Here is a 5,946-nt window from a genome sequence, read left to right as displayed (position 1 = left end):
ATGTTGCTGCTAGGGTCAACAGGGTTATTGTGTGTCCTGCTCTACGATAGGCCAGCAGGATCAAAATGATCACGTATTGAAGTGCAGAAACATGAGTCAGTCAGTTCAAAGTGAATGGGCATGTTAGTACTACTACCAGAATGATGAAGAAGCCTGAGTGGACTTACACTCACTCTGCATGGGAGGAAAACATGTCTGGTGTTGTACAAGGGGGGAACATTTTTGGTGGTAAACAAGGGGGGGAAGTTGCACGAAATGACCCCCTATGTCCTATATTGTTCACTAAAGTAGTACGATTTCAGACGCAGCCTTGAACTTATCCTCCTGCAGGAGAAGTCCACTTGGGCCTGCATTTCCTGTTTTTCAGGTCCCTGGTTGGTTTAATGAGGCTGCTCATGCAGTACTATAGGTGTAAGTTACTGTAGGCAAGGTGAGAAATATCTGTGTGACTCGTCATTTCTTCGTCTGAGCTCCCCGCGTCCACTGAAGCGAGCCCCTCATTTGTCATTGAGTGTGCAATGTTTGAATTGCACCTTGCCAGAATCATTTTAAATAAATCAATATGGCTACTGAAAATAGAATATTGAAACAAACAAACAATAAATAGGTATCTTGTCAATAGTAGCAACCTTTTTAAATAAGAAGTATAATAGTTAATGTCTATATATTAATTTATGGTGCATGTCCTAAAAAGTCAGAGTGGATATTGACAAACTTGTACCATGACAAATTAAATATATTTGACAATAATGTAGCCTAAAGTCACTGTACTAGTTACAGTATACACACCAATAATCATAACTATAGTAACTGAAATACTACTGTAGCTTACTGTGTAGTCATGGATCATGTCCAGTCTGCTTCAAAACTGAGATTTTTGTTATAAGATATTGTAAAATGTCTGTAGAAAACTTTTCATTCCACATTTCATTCTACATTTGCAGCATTTCCGACGGTTGTACGTAGATTTTAGACGTACTTGTAATGAATGCACTGTATTTGTGCCTCTATAACCATCTCTGTAAAACATTTGCATCAGCTTGGCCTGCCAGTTACAGTAATAATTGGTTGAGTTTGACATTTAATAAATCTAATTGCTTGATTTTATTTTATTAGGATCCCCATTAGCCGACGCCAATGGCGACAGCTAGTCTTCCTGGGGTCCGACACATAACGAAAAAGGCATTACAGACAAAAATACTTTACAATTTACATACATTTAAAAACATTTAAATAGACATTACAGACTATATATACATTATATACAGTACCAGTCAAAAGTTTGGACACACCTACTCATTCAAGGGTTTTAAAATGTTCTACATTGTAGAATAATAGTGAAGACATCAAAACTATGAAAGAACACATATGGAATCATGTAGTAACCAAAAATGTGTTAAACAAATCAAAATATATGTTATATTTTAGATTATTCAAAGTAGCCACCCTTGATGACAGCTTTGCACACTCTTGGCATTCTCTCAACCAGCTTCACCTGGAATTATTTTCCAACAGTCTTGAAGGAGTTCCCACATATGCTGAGCACTTGTTGGCTGCTTTTCCTTCACTCTGCAGTCCAACTCATCCCAAACCATCTCAATTGGGTTGAGGTCGGGTAATTGTGGAGGCCAGGTCATCTGATGCTGCACTCCAACACTCTCCTTCTTGGTCAAATAGCCCTTACACAGCCTGGAGGTGTGTTGGGTCATTGTCTTGTTGAAAAACAAATGATAATCCCACTAAGGGTAAACCAGATGGGATGGCGTATCGCTGCAGAATGCTGTGGTAGCCATGCTGGTTAAGTGTGCCTTGAATTCTAAATAAATCACTGACAGTGTCACCAGCAAAGCACCCCCACACCATAACACCTCCTCCTCCATGCTTCACAGTGGGAACCACACATGCAGAGATCATCTGTTCACCCACTCTGCGTCTCACAAAGACACGGCGGTTGGAACCAAAAATCTCCAATTTGGACTCCAGACCTAAGGACAGATTTCCACTGGTCTAATGTCCATTGCTCGTGTTTCTTGGCCCAAGCAAGTCTCTTCTTCTTATTGGTGTCCTTTAGTAGTGATTTCATCATACAGTACTCTACTGTGCTCTAATGTATTCAACCGTGCCGTACTGTACTGTGATGTTCAAACTTGTGAGTTTTGGATCTGGTCCTCAGCACCAAATGTGTACTTGTTTAGGGATGGAGGACATTACAATAATACCCAGCATGCTTTGCAAGTGTTTGTTTTAACATTTACATATTGGTCATTCAGCAGACGCTCTATCCAGAGTCAGTGCATTCAACTAAGGTAGATAAACAACAACTTATCACAGTTATAGCAAGCAAAAAAATCTGTAACCATTTTTGAGAATGTTATTATAATTAAAGTGGTCTGTTGGTTAAAGCTATTGCTTTAAACATAATTGCTGCCAGTTTTAAAGTTTATGAAAAAGCTGTTAGTGTGCATGTTATAGATGGAGAGCAATGATAAATGCTATGTTACAATGTACAGCTCTTCTTTCCTATATTAAAATGCTTCAAAAATGAATGTGATACAATGCTTACTTCATTGAGGATTTTGGCCATACAAACAATGACTGAAAAATACATATTTTCAACGTCTGGAAATTACGTATTTTCAACATCCGGAAAATACTTATTTTCACCTTTCATTCAGCACCTTAAATGCACCTGATTTCAATGTCCTGAAAATACGTATTTTCGACTTCCGTAAAAGACGTATAAGGAAACGTGTTTTCGACATACAGAAAATTATTTTCATCTTTCATTCAGCACATAAAATGCATCTGACGTCAACGTTTGCTTACTGGGGTGTCTGTCAGCCTACTCTGTTTCTATGCATAAAAATATATAATACATAACTCTATTTTTCATTCCGAGAGAGGAGGACATGATCATGGTCAGGTAGGCTATCCCACCTCTCCATTGGTCGCCTGATGATGTTAAAACATAACTTGTTCTTATTATGTGTGACTGTGTGCAGTGACTACCGCAGTTTCAGTTTATGATTCAGTTTTGCTAGCCCGTGCATGATGCACAGCTCGTGGACTATCACGCTAGTGAACACGAATCGGGATGGGAAAAGCACAGATGAGAAGCTTTCCACCGGATTAAACCCCCGTCCTCTTGAAAGATTCTATACTGTCGGTCGTCTTTAGTCGGTGTCGGTTTCCTTTCTCTACAGTGCTCTACACGCGCGAAAAATCATATAAAGCAAAACTACTTAAGCTATCAAGTAAAATGATGTGCTTGAAATGTTTTATTGGGTTTTAATTCAGGTCATTTTACACATGGAAGTCAGATGGGAGACATGAAGACAACAACCGACAAATGGTAAACTATTTGTTTCACTTGCCACTGGACACTGATATACTTTTGAATGTTTGCTATTTAAATAGCCTAAGGCAGGGTTCTTCAATTCCGGTCCTGGAGGGCCGAAACACCTATGTTTTTCATCCTCTCCTTCTAATCAGGGGCTAATTCAGACCTGGGACACCAGGTGAGTGCAATTAACTACCAGGTAGAAATAAAAAACAGAAGTGTTTCGGCCCTCCAGGACCGGAATTGAAGAACCCTGGCCTAAGGTTTATACATTGTTTTATGTATATGGCTTTTAAATACAGTGTTGCAATATGTAGGCCTAGAGCTTTGGTGCTGAAACCAAAGGTTTAAATAAGATTGAGGTGGAATACCCTTATCTCCTTATTTAAAGTAATGTAGGCTAGCCTATTATAATGTATTGCATTATGAGAATAGCCTCTTGTCGAATACAGCCTATACTTTAAAAATATGCACTGGACTGTGATTCCTTAGTTGTTGATGTCTTGCTTAATTATTAGTGTCCATGATTCTGACTGTTTACAATTTTAGCCATTTGTATTGAAAAAAAAAAATGCAGTTAATGTAGCTTATAATTGTTTACATTTACATTTGAGTCATTTAGCAGACACTCTTATCCAGAGTGACTTGTGTTTCCCTGACTAATTTCCTTAGTATAATAGGGCTATGAGAAAAGAAGATGGCTACATTGGAAATCTTCATGCTGTTCCTTCCTTCTCTGGTAGTTTATGGTGTAAACACTCAGTAGTATAGGATATGTTGTGTAACCAAACACAATATGCTGAGGTAGCTGTATGCTGTGTGCTCAAAAGTTTGAGGTGTGCATTTAGAATGTACAAGGCTACTGTAATTATGCATTTATTACATTTACATAGTATTTCATTGAATGAAGCTCATATGACAAAATAGAATGCTAGAAGGGCCTGCAACTTCGCCTTGACCATTCCTCTGACTGACCTACAGTATACAGGTTTGATTTACAGTACAGGTATACATGGTGTACCTTTGTCAAACTAAAAAGGGCCTTCAAGATGGGATAGAAACGTGTCACAAAACAGTGTCACATATGGCCAGGTGTGCATTGGTAGATGTGGAATAATCTTAAAATATATGGCAAGTTTCCTGCAATCACACAGCCAGACCTCTTTCTAAGAAAGTGTTAACACATACACTCCCCTACGTATTTATTTGGACAGTGAAGCTAAAACCTTTAATTTGTCTCTCACCTATTATTTGAGGGTGTTTTCATACATATTTTTTTTACCGTTTAGAAATTAAAGCACTTTATGTATCTAGTCCCCCCATTTGAAGGTGTCATAAGTATTTGGACAAATTCACATATAGTGTATTACATTTAGTCAAAAGTTTAGTATTTGGTCCCATATTCCTAGCACGCAATGACCACATCAAGCTTGTGAATCTACAAACATTTTGGATACATTTGTAGTTTGTTTCGGTTGTCTTTCAGATTATTTTGTGCCCAATAGAAATTAATGGTAAATAATGTATTGTCATGTTGGAGTCACTTTCATTCTAAATAAGAATAGAATATGTTTCTGAACACTTCTAAATTAATGTGGATGCTACCATGATTACGGATAATCATGAATGAATCGAGAGTAATGATGGGAGGCCCAAAAAAAAATGCTAACCTCCCCTGTTATTGGTAATGGTGAGAGGTTAGCATGTTTTGGGGGCATTTATGCCTGTAACTTTGTCACTCATCATTATTCACGATTCATTCATGATTATCTGTAATCATGGTAGCATCCACATTAATGTAGAAGTGTACACTATAAGTGAATTTGTCCAAATACTTTTGACACATTCAAATGGGGGGACTAGATACATAAAGTGCATTCATTTCTAAACAGTAAAACAGATATGTACGAAAACACCCTCAAATAAAAGGTGACATTCTGTACTGTCGCCTCATATAAAACATTTGATCTCAAATCCAAAATGCTGGAGTATAGAGTTGTAGCTTCGCTGTCCAAATAAAAACATAGGGGAGTGTAACAGTAAACTTCTGGTATTCAGCTATGTACGAATTACTTGTTCTCCCCTGTTACCTCCATCCAGCAAGGCCGTGGCGAGGTTGGGAAGGGGAGGGAAGCCACATTGGGATTTCTGTCTTGAGAATATTGCTGGCCGCCAAGACATAATAATAACAATAGCAGTATTAACACACACACACCACAAAGTGAATCAATCTGATCTAAACTGTCCATTTTTACACATACATTGTGCACTCCTCTCATGATCCTCATTAAGCTTGGGAAAAGCTCTGGCAGATTCTTATTTTCACTTGATAGTTCCTGAGATTTAACATTACTTTTAATACCAGTATGTCAGTGGCCAGAGAGGAATGCTTGAGAGCCTGCCACACCTAGATAATGCTTGTTAGTACAAAAGCTGCCTAAATATGTACTGCCAATTCTAACAGTGCAGAGCTGAGATTCCTTGGTTGCTTCCTATGACTGACGGTCAGAAAGTTGATGGCTGTAGTCATAATGTACCTTTTGCATAAAGAGTTGGACTCTTCATATAATTAGAAGTATTAGCCGGCATTGCAGTACGCTCTCATT

General features: G+C 38.2%; 1 long non-coding RNA gene across 1 annotated transcript in view; it reads left to right on the top strand.

The window, feature by feature from the left end:
- The first annotated feature begins 2,990 nt into the window (after positions 1 to 2,990).
- LOC311134548 overlaps positions 2,991 to 5,946 on the top strand; it is a 30,263-nt gene continuing 27,307 nt past the window's right edge. Inside the window, exon 1 of the long non-coding RNA XR_014613703.1 lies at positions 2,991 to 3,352. This is a non-coding gene — a long non-coding RNA (uncharacterized lncRNA). The remainder of the gene's footprint in view (positions 3,353 to 5,946) is intronic.

Source organism: Coregonus lavaretus (assembly GCF_964263955.1).
Source record: "Coregonus lavaretus genome assembly, chromosome: 9".
In the NCBI taxonomy this organism is placed as follows: Eukaryota; Metazoa; Chordata; class Actinopteri; order Salmoniformes; family Salmonidae; genus Coregonus; species Coregonus lavaretus.
Note: the sequence above shows the minus strand (reverse complement) of the source record. Positions and strands in the feature narration are given on the sequence as shown.